Raw genomic sequence first — 13,405 nt, forward strand, 5'->3', positions numbered from 1 at the left:
ATTTACAAACCCTGGGCATCAGTTTGTGATTTAGAGACTGTTTAAAATTGTTTTTCATGCACTGTTTTAAGAAAAAAAATAATTAAAAACTTCTATTTATATTTGAGTTATTATTTTCACTATTACCAAATCAAAAACATCTCACATTAAATCACACATGCTCTAATGTTTAGTTACCAGAACATGTATTCATTATACCTAATATAATTTTACTGTTCTCTGTTTTATATACTCCATGGTACACTATGTAACAAAATAATGTACAGTAACACAGGTAAGGTTTTGTTATTACACAGAAAAATGTAAAACAGCTTTATGCACATCTTCTGGTGATGTTAATTAGCTCAGTTAGAAAGTCTTGGAATGGGCGGTAATGCTCATTTACAGTATAGTTCAATACATCTCCAGGGTCAAAATGAAGAGAGTTAAATTCTGTCTCTGCCCTAATTTTGTCCTCATCAGACTGAAATGGGTCAATGCCAAACGCTGATGGTAAAGTCAGCCTGTGTCCGATTTCCTGGCGATACAGCTCAGCAGCTTGTGAGGCACTTGGCAAAAATTCCTCCGAAATTCTGGTTTTGCAGCCATCTCTTGCAAGCAAATTGGGGATACCTTTTCCTAAAAAATAAAGTTTGAAGATAAAAATGAACACTATATTAAATGATACTGGTTAACTTTTGTCCCTGCAGTCAAGCTTTGGTCCAACACACCTACTGTGTGTGTACATTTCAATGTTATTCTGAAGAAGAGCTCTATTTGCTAGTTTTTGTGTATTAGATTAGTTTTAAACAAACTGCAGGAACTGGTCGTACAAGACATATTGATGAAGTGTAACTATATACCCAACTGAAGTCATTTTTTTGTGATTTACACTTTTCTACATAATATAAATATTCTATGAATATATAAACCTTGATGCATTTAATATTGAGTAAGGTCATGTTAAAGATTGAAAAATGGGAAATTTATGCTTGAAATAAAACTTTGATGCTGGTTATCCCATAATGAAATACGAGACTGTAACCCTTATTTTCTGAATGTTTTTTCTGAGCTGCTTTGGATAATAGTGTCTGCGAATTGCATCAATGTAAAGTAAAACAAAAGTTTCTGGGTGTGAACAAATGTTACAGCAGTGTCCTGCATACCTGTAATGTTATGGTTATTCCATGCATGAACAAATCTCTCTACTCCAATCTGGCTGACCTCACATGTAAGATTGGACACACAATATCATGACAACCCATCCTCCATATCCAAGGACTCCTGGTCAACCATCTGGATGAGTGCAGTTTTGATTGGGAAATTGACCCGCTTATTCACTTCAGGCCACATTCTCTCTACAGTGTGGTTCTGTGGGTTAAAGGAGCATGTAGACAATGTAAAGCACAATTGAAAAATAGCTTTAATGAATGTTGAAATATTTCATAACTCTACTTGGCTTATTCAGTAATTCAAAACTTTAAACATACTCGTGTTTTTCTTTTTTTTTACCTTAGTTGATGTTGTCTGAAGGTAAGGCAGTCTTTGTTTGTTATATCTGTGATCTGCCAAGATTTCCTGCATGAAGAGGGTTAGGTAGAATTCTGTGCCATGGTCCACTCTGACCTGATCCCACATGCCATGAGAAAGGACAGCTTTTTTAGAAAAAAATAAAAACATAGTTAAACTTTACCATTAACGTGCACCAAAACTTTGGACATAAGATAACTGAAAATTTCAAACTTACTTGTACACTTCTTCATATATTGTTAAATTGTTTTTTATTGGCATAGTGTTACGTGACAGTGCTGGTTCGACGAGGCGGGAGACAGACATGAATAATATATCCTTTTAATTACTTCTTGTACTGAACAGGAGACATCCACACACACAGGTAAACTTCATAATAAATGACCGACAATAGACTGAACTCAAAGACAGACTTATAAAGCAAACTAATCAAGAGACACAGGTGATACAGATAATGAATGAACAAGGACTAAACCAAATGATTACAAACAGACGGGGGAAGACAGAGGGAGAAACCAAAACAGAATAGTGCAAACACAAAGGCAACATAAGGAGACATGTAACATTACCTCCCCCTCCCGGTAGGCGCGTCTCGCGCCGTGACGGAAACACCGGGGAGGGAGGGCGGGCGCCCTGGAGGCCGTTACGGGACAGGACCTTACTGGGTTGGGAAGGCCTCCAGGGCGGATCGGGGAGCCATGGCGGGTCGGGGAGATCAGGAGTCCATGGCCAGACAGGTAGTTCATATGGCCAAGGTGGGTCCGGAGGCCATGGCCGGACAGGCAGTTCAGGTGGCCATGGTGGGTCAGGAGGCCATGGCCGGACAGGCAGTTCAGGTGGCCATGGTGGGTCAGGAGGCCATGGCCGGACAGGCAGTTCAGGTGGCCATGGTGGGTCAGGAGGCCATGGCCGGACAGGCAGTTCAGGTGGCCATGGTGGGTCAGGAGGCCATGGCCGGACAGGCAGTTCAGGTGGCCATGGTGGGTCAGGAGGCCATGGCCGGACAGACAGTTCGGATGGCCATGGTGGGTCAGGAGGCCATGGCCGGACAGACAGTTCAGGTGGCCATGGTAGGTCAGGAGGCCATGGCCGGACAGACAGTTCGAGTGGCCATGGTGGGTCAGGAGACCATGGCCATGTAGATAGTTCAGGCAGCCATGGTGGGTCAGGAAACCATGGCCGTGTAGACAGTTCAAGCGGCCATGGCAGGACAGCCCTCGTGGCCTTGGCCTCAACCTTCGGCCAGGCCACGTTGGCTAAGGGCCTGTAGCCCCCCCCCAAAATTTTCTTGGGAAAATTTGCTGGTTCATACGGGGGTTCTAGAGGAAGCTCTGGAAGAGTCGGCTCTGGCGGTAGCTCTGGAAGACCCGTCACTGGAGGACACTCTGGCAGGCTGGACTGGGCCAGCAGAGGCTCTGGAAGGCTGGACTGGACCAGCGGAGGCTCTGGAAGACTGGACGTAACCAGCGGAGGCTCAGGGAGGCTGGGCGTAACCGGCGGAGGCTCTGGAAGGCTGAACTGGACCAGCGGAGGCTCTGGAAGGCTGGGCTGGACCATCGGAGGCTCTGGACGGCAGGACAGGACCAGTGGAGATTCTGGCGAGAGGATTGGGGCCGTGAACTCCATGGGCAGTGCCATATCCATAAGGTCCCTTACATCCTCTTCGGCCGGGAACTCAGAACCGTCGACCATCTTGGCCGGGAAATCAGGAACGTCGACCATCTTGGTCGGGAAATCAGGAACTACGGCCCTCTCGGCCGGGAAATCAGGAACTACGGCCCTCTCGGCCGGGAAATCAGGAACATCGGCCATCTCGGCCGGGAGATCAGGAACTGTGGCCAGCGGTATTGGGCTGAGGAAGGCTATGGAGCTCTGGAAGATCGCTGGGTGTTCAGGGTCAGGCAGGCGGTCTGAACTGTTGGATCGGTATGCAGAGGCTCTTGGCATTGGGTGAGCTGGTGCGATGGGATGTGTTTCTGAGGGGGTTGGACGTTGTATCGGACTGTCATTCTTTATTAGTTCTATCTCAAAATTGGAGCAGTTATAATAGAGAATGGTATTGACCAATTCGACAAACGGGACATCATAACCAGAGAGATCACAACGAATTGTTTCTTCGTCCAACCCCAACAGAAACACAAAGCCGAAGGAAGCGTCGGACCAGCTCACCTGATGGTAAAGCTCAAGGAAATCCTCTACATACCGCTCCAACTCCCGACCGCTCTGCCTCAAGCTCCACAGCCGTTCCTCAGCACTACGGTTTTGGTCGGTCATTCTGTTACGTGACAGTGCTGGTTCGACGAGGCGGGAGACAGACATGAATAATATATCCTTTTAATTACTTCTTGTACTGAACAGGAGACATCCACACACACAGGTAAACTTCATAATAAATGACCGACAATAGACTGAACTCAAAGACAGACTTATAAAGCAAACTAATCAAGAGACACAGGTGATACAGATAATGAATGAACAAGGACTAAACCAAATGATTACAAACAGACGGGGGAAGACAGAAGGAGAAACCAAAACAGAATAGTGCAAACGCAAAGGCAAAAGACATGAAACATAAGGAGACATGTAACACATAGTGGAATGGCTAACAATTTTTTTGCTCAAGCCATCGATGGCGATAACATGGGTCACACCAAACATGCAAAGTTTTTCATTTTGGTCCATATGCAGTTTGTGACCCACATATTCTGCGTTGTACGGGACCGGATTCAAATTTCGTGCACCCTGAAACAAAATTGGTAACACTTCATTTATAAATCAATAACAAACATTATATAATGTTAAACAGATCATTAGTTAATGCATGTTCACATAGCTAGAAAGTGCTTGGTAGGGTAATGTGCTTGTTAAGGTTTACTAATGTACTTTTACTAAACATTTAAAAATAAAGATTTTAAAATAAATTGACAGACGTCATTATACATTCAATTCATATGATCATGCACTTTTTTAAATCATCAAATTACATTGTTTACATTGATTAAAAACGTCATGAATGTAGCTGAAAAAAAGGGGGGTTACAGGATTGGTTTTGGGTTGACAAAACCAAACTGATCCAATCGGTTTTCCCTTCGTTTGTACCACAAAGCAGGTCATGAAGTTTCTTTGTCAATTTAAACTTTGATCCTAAATCTAAGATTAATCCACAGGTGCATGAGAAAAATAATTGCGCAATAATTAGATTTTTGTGTCAACAGTACCCAATTTAAGTTGACTATTAATTCTTTTTAAATGTTTACTTTAGTATATTTCCGGGCATTGGACTTTTATAACATTTATGTAACAGGTGGTTAGTTACATTTAGTTAAATGTTTGCTCAAGATTTAACATTAATTTGAATGTTGGTGCAAGGTATGTATTAACATAGAATTGTGTATAAGTAATCGGAATATTCCTTGAATAAGGAATAAAGAAAATACTTCAGTTATTTATTATCAGTGTAATAATTAATATATATTAATTATTTTAAAAATATAGTAACTACTAATCGGTATTATCTGCATTATATAAAGTTTGTTGAAGATTTATCAGTGCAAGTTATTATAAAGTTTTAGCAAAGTATTTTACATGATAAATAATGCATTATGTTATCCAACTCTACCTGGCAACGAACACGGTGATATGGTTCATGAATTTGTGCCAATGTCTGGCCCACTCGAACTTCTGCTGCATGAACTCCTTGTGCAGCAAGGTAGCCCGTCAACATTTTACGGCCATAATATGGTCCAGTCTGTATAAAAATAAATAAATAATACATTATTAATGGATATAAAACAATAATGGTGACTAAACATAAAAAGCATTATCGTTGCAAAGCACTTATATTTATACTTTATTCATTTTTAAATGTATTTTACATAATTTAACCTAACAGCTTTTACTGGTTATTCAATGAACCATCTGGGATGTCTGCATTTTTAGCGGTCATTTATCAATTCATTTAGAATCACAGTATTTTAAAGCTGCAGTCCGTAACCTTTGCATCTTTGTCGCCACCTATGTTCTAAAACCTGCAATTGCAGCATCTGCAGAATTATATTCCTTGCATGAGTTGTGAAGCGCCGCGGAACAATCTAATGTGTGGCTGTCAGTCAGATTCTAACCGGGAAATTTCCTTATGTTTACAGAGGTGACGTAATGACGCAACACCATGCTTGAAATTCCCGCGAAAACCTACCCGAACCACTAGAATTAGAAACTTTTTATTACAACCTTCTCGTTGTGAATCGGGCTAAAGTAAGGCGATAGTTTTGAACAGTGGCTGGTTATGTACTTGCTCAAAAACTGATTTTGAATAATTTTAAACTCCAAAAGTTACGGACTGCAGCTTTAACTGTATAGTAGTAGTACACAGATAATGGTATTTTTTTTAAACATATTTAATGTCATTGTGATTTGGTCTACACATATATATATAAAAAAAAGAGTAATAGACATTGATGCAGTAATTAGTTATTACTGTGACTATTATATTACATTGTACAGCATCATAAAGCAAATTTTGAAACTATGATAGTTTTTATATTGACCACTTGTGCATACATTAAACAATTTTGGGAAAATACTTACCTCTACCACTGCTTGTGAAACCACCAACTCTAATTCCTCATCGGAGATGCATTTTCTTTTGAGGCCTCTTTCAGAACGGAATTTTCATAAATTTCGCTCAGAATTTCCCCTCTGTAGTCCAAGCTCTGATAAATGAAAAGATATTTCTGCATCTGTGTGTCCATTTTCATACATTGTCACTATAACGTTCTCATATGGTGATAAACTCATGGTAACGCCTGGGTGGAGTGAAAAATAACAGTTACGCCTTCTGCATTGAAACTTTCGCGCGGGTGACATGGACCATTTATTAGCTGCTTCTTCTTGTTTTATGGCAGGGGACAACCAACATTAAGGTGCATTACCGCCACCTACTATACTGGAGTGTGAACCAGAGTTGTTGAATTGACCTCAATACACATCTGTTTTATAGACTATACACATTTACAAATAAACATAACAGGACCTATGTTGTATTTATTAACTCTAACCTATAATAAATGTAGCAATTTTTAGCTAAATGCTATTTACATATATGCACACGCGCACACACGCATGCACACACATACAATAGATATACATTGTGTGTGTGTGTGTGTGTGTGTGTGTGTGTGTGTGTGTGTGTGTGTATATATATATATATATATATATATATATATATATATATATATATATACATACATTGTACATAATAGGTGCTGGTCATATAATAAGAATATCATCAAAAAGTTGATTTGTTTCACTAATTCCATTCAAGAAGTGAAACATGTGTAATATATACATTCATTCCATACAGATATATTTCAAGTGTTTATTGAAATTTTTAACCCCAAATTAATTATATAAATTTATTATTCGACCGACAGATTTATAATAGTTATGTTTGCATTTATATTTATATACAGTGTTATATAGCCTATAATAAACAAGCATTTAAACTATGTTAGATGAAATTAAATAGATATTAAATAGATAAATATAAAGTGTTACAATATATTAAATATAAAATTAAATAATATGAGTAATGTTGGTTATTTGAGCCCGAAGAAAAACAATTCCAATTTTTTTATTCTGTAGCAGCTTTTATCTTTGATAAACACTGCTGCTGTGCTAGCTAGAAAGATACGAAACACATAAAAATTGATATTAACATTTATAAATGAAACAAAAATAATGTAAATTTACTACTGTATTATAACTTGTAAATTATATTATAAATTTCTGGGGGAAAAAAAATGTTTACTGGGAAGCAGCATGCACCGAATATTTTGTTGAAAAATGATTAACGTTAAATTATATTAATTTGGATTCTTCATACTAACTCGCAGTAATATTGTAATGTTGTAAATATGATTGTTTGTATTTAACTTTAACGCTGGGTTTTGCTACAAACCATAAACATTTGACTGAAACTTGTCTATTAATTTTTTTGTGCATGAACTTTAACTTTGAAATTTTGTAGATGTTGCCCCGCCTCTTATGTCTCAAACGTCTTATTTTAAATTTCTTTCTATGGTATAGCGCTGGGAAAACAGAAAGGAACATTGTGGTGTACGAATTTCCTATCGCGTGTTGGTAATAGGCGTGTACCGCAGTTTGCTTTGCCGATTGCAAAACGTGATTGGTAAACGGTTTGCCAGAATATACCCTGACCGACAACCCTGCTAAAATTTGTGTCTGTCATCCGGGGCGGAGGAGCGCAGGCAGAAGTACAGCCTTCTTCATACTATATAAATAAACAACCACAAGATGTGAAGGATCCAGAGGCTCTTCCACTGAGAACCTTCCATCTGAGGTAGGATGAGTTTTCTGTCATTTACAGTATTATAAATATACTGGGATGTATACTAATGTTTCAATACATTCAGATTATAAATTCAATTATGAAATGCATTTACTAAACTTTACTGAAATGTATTGATTATTGATTGCATATATATAAGCAGACTGGCTTTGTAGGACTTTCAAAACATTTCTCTTTATTTGTTCATCCAAACTGAGATTCCACAGAGATGCCACACCTTTAAGAACCTTCATAAAAATGTACTGTAGAAGTAATTAAGTGACCACTTAAAAATGTGCAGTTTCTCCAGATGTAATGGACTTATTAGGTATGTGTTTGAGTAAAATGTTATTATTTCTTTTGTGAGCATCCAAGTTCATTCTTGGTAAATATGAGCAAAAAGGCTGTGAAAATCTTTTATTGTTTTAAGTTTTGATCTTTTGTTCAAAATATAAACAAAAAACTCTTTATTGAGAACAGACAACTGCAAACAACACAGTTTTATCAAAAACAAATATCTTTGTTAAATATATAGGTGTGCCAGAATTATTATATCAGTTCATATGTGCAAAATAATTTCCAAGTATATTCCCACTGATATTTTACCTTTTTTTGTATTACACCTGTAATAGGAACATTTAAAATTGTTTAAGGTTAGACACTGCAGATGAATAGGCAAAAAAAACACTAATAGTTATCACCTTACTTACTCAGTTGATTGATTACTTTGATAATTGCAAACATTTTTTGTATTTCAAGTTTTCTAAAATGTTAGGTTTAAATATGCAAATGAGTCATTACTTAATGAAATATGCGTTACATTTCTAGTACAAAAATCTAAACTGGATGAAGTTTCAAAAGTAATTTCTTTGACATATTACAGTCAAAGTTTTCACAGAGGGAATTTGGGGGAATCATTTTTTCACAACATAATTCAGAAAAAAATCAGACAGGAAATGTATAAAATCAAGCAAATTATATATGAACAAATCCATTCAGGATATAGACAGGAATAAATACGTAAAGTTTGGTGTGTGTGTGTGTGTGTGTGTGTGTGTGTGTGTGTGTGTGTGTGTGTGTGTACTGGTATTCATCACGTTGTGGGGACCAAATGTCCCCACAAGGATAGTAATACCAGTAGATTTTGACCTTGTGGGGACATTTCTCAGGTCCCCATGAGGAAACAGGTTTATAAATCATGCACAATGAGTTTTTTTGAGGAAGTAAAAGTTTGCACAATCTCCTGTGAGGGCTAGGTTTAGGTGTAGGGTAGGTGTAGGGCGATAGAAAATACGGTTTGTACAGTATGAAAACCATTACGCCTATGGAATGTCCCCATAAAACATGTAAACCAGTGTGTGTGTGTGTGTGTGTGTGTGTGTAAGTGTTACTGAAGTGTAGATTTATGGCTTAGTGTAGAAGAAAAAACTAGCCGTTTAGCTGAAAAAAAAAAAAATTCTCTCACTTGTGTTGCTTCCTGGTGGTTTTAATTTAAGATGCAAGTTATGTACAGTAAATTCTAAATGCCTTTTTTGTCATTTTCTAACATATTATTTCTCTATATTCTTTTTTTTTACATAAGGGGTGCATTTTTTGTTAGACCTCATCTAAATGTTATACAGTGGTGTGAAAAAGTGTTGGCCCCCTTCCTGTTTTTTTTATTTTATTTTTTTGCAAGTTTGTCACACTTTAGTGTTTCAGATCATCAAACAAATTTAAATATGAAACAAAGATAACACAAGTAAACACATGATGCAGTTTTTTTAATTAAGTTATTTATTATAAAGGGAAAACAAAATCCAAATCCACATGGTCCTGTGTGAAAAAGTGTTTGCCCCTAAACTTAATAACTGGTTGGGCCACCCTTAGCAGAAACAACTGCGATCAAGTGTTTGTGATAACTTGCATTGATTCTGTTACAGCACTGTGCAGGAATTTTGGCACCCTCATCTTGGCAGAATTGTTGTAATTCAGCCACATTGGAGAGTTTTCAAGCATGAACCGCCTTTTTAGGGTGTACTCACACTAGGGACGGTTGCCCTGAACCGGGCTCGAGTACGATTGTCCCCCCTCCCCACTCCCCCTCTGGCCTGCACTCACATAGGGTTTCAGCATTCGTGCCGGAGCACGCTTACGTCATTATGGTGTGACGGATAAACAGGAAGAGCGGCGCTCTCGCTGAACACAATGGAGTCCATCGCTCTGTTTACTTTGTGGATAATTTTGAGTCGTTTGGTTCGCAATGGTCCACAGCCCTCTCACAGCCTGTTGTTAAACAGATCTATCGCCTTTGTGGCACGAAAATTTTCGCGTAATCGTGCTGCTCGTATTAGGAGGTTTGTAAGGTACCAGCTGAAGTGCAGCAAGGACTTTGCAGCTTTGATTACGGACTACAGTTCCCGTACGTCGACAAGGTGAGAATTAATATACTGAAATGTCATTGAATACAATTGAAAAGTGTATTATGAAATTTGAAATACAATATGTGTATAATGTTTTTTGTAATGATGACAGTAGCGTTCTATAGCTAATAATCATGTAACTTACTATCATTTGCTGGTTAATATTAGCTACATTCTTGTATTAAGACACCTGTATTCAAAGGGACACATAACTATTATGTATGCACTGGAGTAGTAGTTTGTTGTTTATTTAATTACACTTCAAAGTGCTGTAAGCTAATTGTGTATGCATAAACTATATACAGTTAACAATATTTCTCCATTCTGCTTCAGGACCATATGGATTCGGCAGAGATCTGGTGTGTGGTGGCAGCATGTTCTCAGCAGCTGGACAGACTGTGAGTGGAAGGCTAATTTCAGAATGAGAAGGACAGCATTCTTGCAGTTGTGCAACAGCCTGCAGCCGCACCTTCAAAGACAGACCACTACATTCAGGAAACCAGTGCCCGTGGACCAACGTGTTGCAATATGCATATGGAGACTGGCCACAAATGTTGAGTTTAGAACCATCTCCCATTTATTTGGGATTGGTCAGTCAACTGCTGTTAGCATTACCAACCATGTAGCCTCTGCAATTGTGGAAAATTTGCTTTCCCGTTTCATCAGAACACCATCTGACCAGGAATTTGAAAGCATAATTCAGGGTTTCAGAGACAGGTGGGGCTTCCCACAATGTGGAGGAGCTATTGATGGCACTCACATTGGGATTTTGGCTCCACCTGTTAGCTCTGCAGACTACTACAACCGGAAAGGTTTCTACTCTGTTATTCTGCAAGGTGTGGTTGACCATCGACTTATGTTCTGGGACATTAATGTGGGATGGCCGGGCAAGGTTCATGACGCAAGAGTTTTTGCCAATTCATCCTTGTTTGAGAGGGGCCAGAGTAATACACTGTTCCCTCAGATAACAGAGAGGTTTGAAGGAGCAGATGTGCCAGTGGTGATTTTGGGGGATGCTGCATATCCATTACTGCCATGGTTGATGAAACCATATCCAGAAAATGAACAAACAACCCCTGCACAGGCCACCTTCAACAACCGCCTCAGCAAGGCACGGATGACTGTGGAAAGGGCATTTGGCCTCCTGAAAGGAAGGTGGAGATGCTTAATAAAGAGGTGTGATTGACGCATAGACAACATAAACACTATTATCAGCGCCTGTTGCGTGCTTCACAATTTTTGTCAAGTAAATGGTGAGGAATGTGAGGAGATTGCCGCTGAAGAGGAAAATGTGAACAGTGAATGGAATCCTCTTAATACAGCCACTAGGTCAAATGCCACCAGAGATGCATTGTGTTCATATTTCTCAAATTTGTAGAGAGATATTGTATATTTCATGCTGCTACTACATTCAGTGCATATATATTTATTGTACTTACTGGTTTACTATGACTTATTTTTGTGCTGTTGTCAATAAAGTCATATTGTTCATTTCAAGAGCAGTGCAGGAGTTATTTGCTAATAACACACAAAACATAAGATAATGCCGAAAAAAATGTTTTATTCATAAACTCAGAAGCACTTCCCACAGGAAAAAAACAGTACTTCACAGAACACGACCATGTGCAGTGGTGAAACAAAATAAGAAAATAAATCAAATACAAAGTGCTATGTATCAAGGCACTGCTGGGAAAGAAGTTTTCTCAAAAATGACAATTTGCTTGCAGTATACTTTCCTTCAATTTGCAGACATACCTGAGTGTCATTATTCAATACAGCATAGAAGAAGGTATATAAAAATTAAATTCAAAAAGTTGGTGTGAACTCCAGTGAGTGTATATGGAAAGTTTTGAGAGAACTATACCTAGTGTGTGTTGTGTATAATTTATGGAAGTGTGTGGTATATGTTGTAGAGGTTCGAGGTAGATTTATAAAGTGTAGAGGTTTGAGTTAGTGCATAGCGTTAGGGTAAAGTGCATAGTAAATATATGCTACAGGAAATTAAACAACTTTTGGTCATATTTACCTATTACAAACATGTTATTAATAAAACAACAAGATAAAACTTAAATAACCCTTATAATAAAATGCAAATTCTAAATACAATAACAACATAACAACATGGACTTGAACAAAACAACTGTGCCTTTACAGGTTGCGATAAACATGTGTAGAGTTATCATTCTCAGAGTAGGATGATGATGTCTCAGCATGGTACGGATACTGCAGATGAGGAGGAGGAGGAGTAGCAGCGGGAGGAGGTGTAGGAGGAGGAGCATGAGGAGAGGGATGGTGAAGAGAGGGATGATGAGGATAGGGATGGTGATGAGAGTGTGAGGGAATCATGGCATCAAACAGTCTGTTCATGGTTTGCAGGAACATCATGTTTGTTTCTTGGCGTTCCTCCCTCTGCAGTTGCAGTCGACGCTCCTCCATCTGTACTTGAGCCTTCATCCAGTTATCAAGCATTTCTTTTTCTTGCTGGTAACGCAGGTGCTCCCCTTGCATGAATTCTTCATGATGTTGTTTCTGCATATCTAGAAAGGCAGTCATCATGTCATTCATTTCTACCTTTCTCTTTCTCTTTTTGCCTTGTTCTGAAGGTATTGTCTCAGGTTCAGTTTTATCTGATGTATCCTGTGTCTCATCACCAGTGTTTGAAGCGATTGTTGAGTCTGAATTGAGTGATGTAACTGTCGAAATAAAAGCAAAATAAACACAAAGGTAAACATTTTAATAATAACAGTAAACAAACATCCCTTATGAAAATTACATTTTTTCTTTTTGTAGTAAAACCCAGTTTTATCAGCATACCCATGGTCAATTTGTGGAAACCAAGGTTTTACTACAGTAACCATGGTTTCTTGGTTGGATTCGTAGTAAAACCTTGTGTAATTTACTTTAGGGACATGCACATACTGATTTAACAGAATAGCTATCAAATGGAACTGGTATGTATGTTAACGTTACTCACAGCTCTGGGATCTCTCCAGTCCTGTGTTCTCCGTATCAGATGACGTAGAATCCAGCGATCTTCGTGGATGGGACTCCAGCACATTCGGTTGGCTAGAAGGTTTGCTCCCGATTATGCTGTCGACAGCGTCATACCATTGGAATTTATCTTTTTCGTCTGCAGAGCTGCCAG

General features: G+C 38.6%; 1 pseudogene; it reads right to left on the reverse strand.

Annotated features, from left to right (window-relative positions):
• Nucleotides 1-313: 313 nt before the first annotated feature.
• LOC141326003 (uncharacterized) lies at nucleotides 314-10,056 on the reverse strand (annotated as a pseudogene).
• Nucleotides 10,057-13,405: the final 3,349 nt, after the last annotated feature.

Source organism: Garra rufa, chromosome 2 (assembly GCF_049309525.1).
Source record: "Garra rufa chromosome 2, GarRuf1.0, whole genome shotgun sequence".
NCBI lineage: Eukaryota > Metazoa > Chordata > Actinopteri > Cypriniformes > Cyprinidae > Garra > Garra rufa.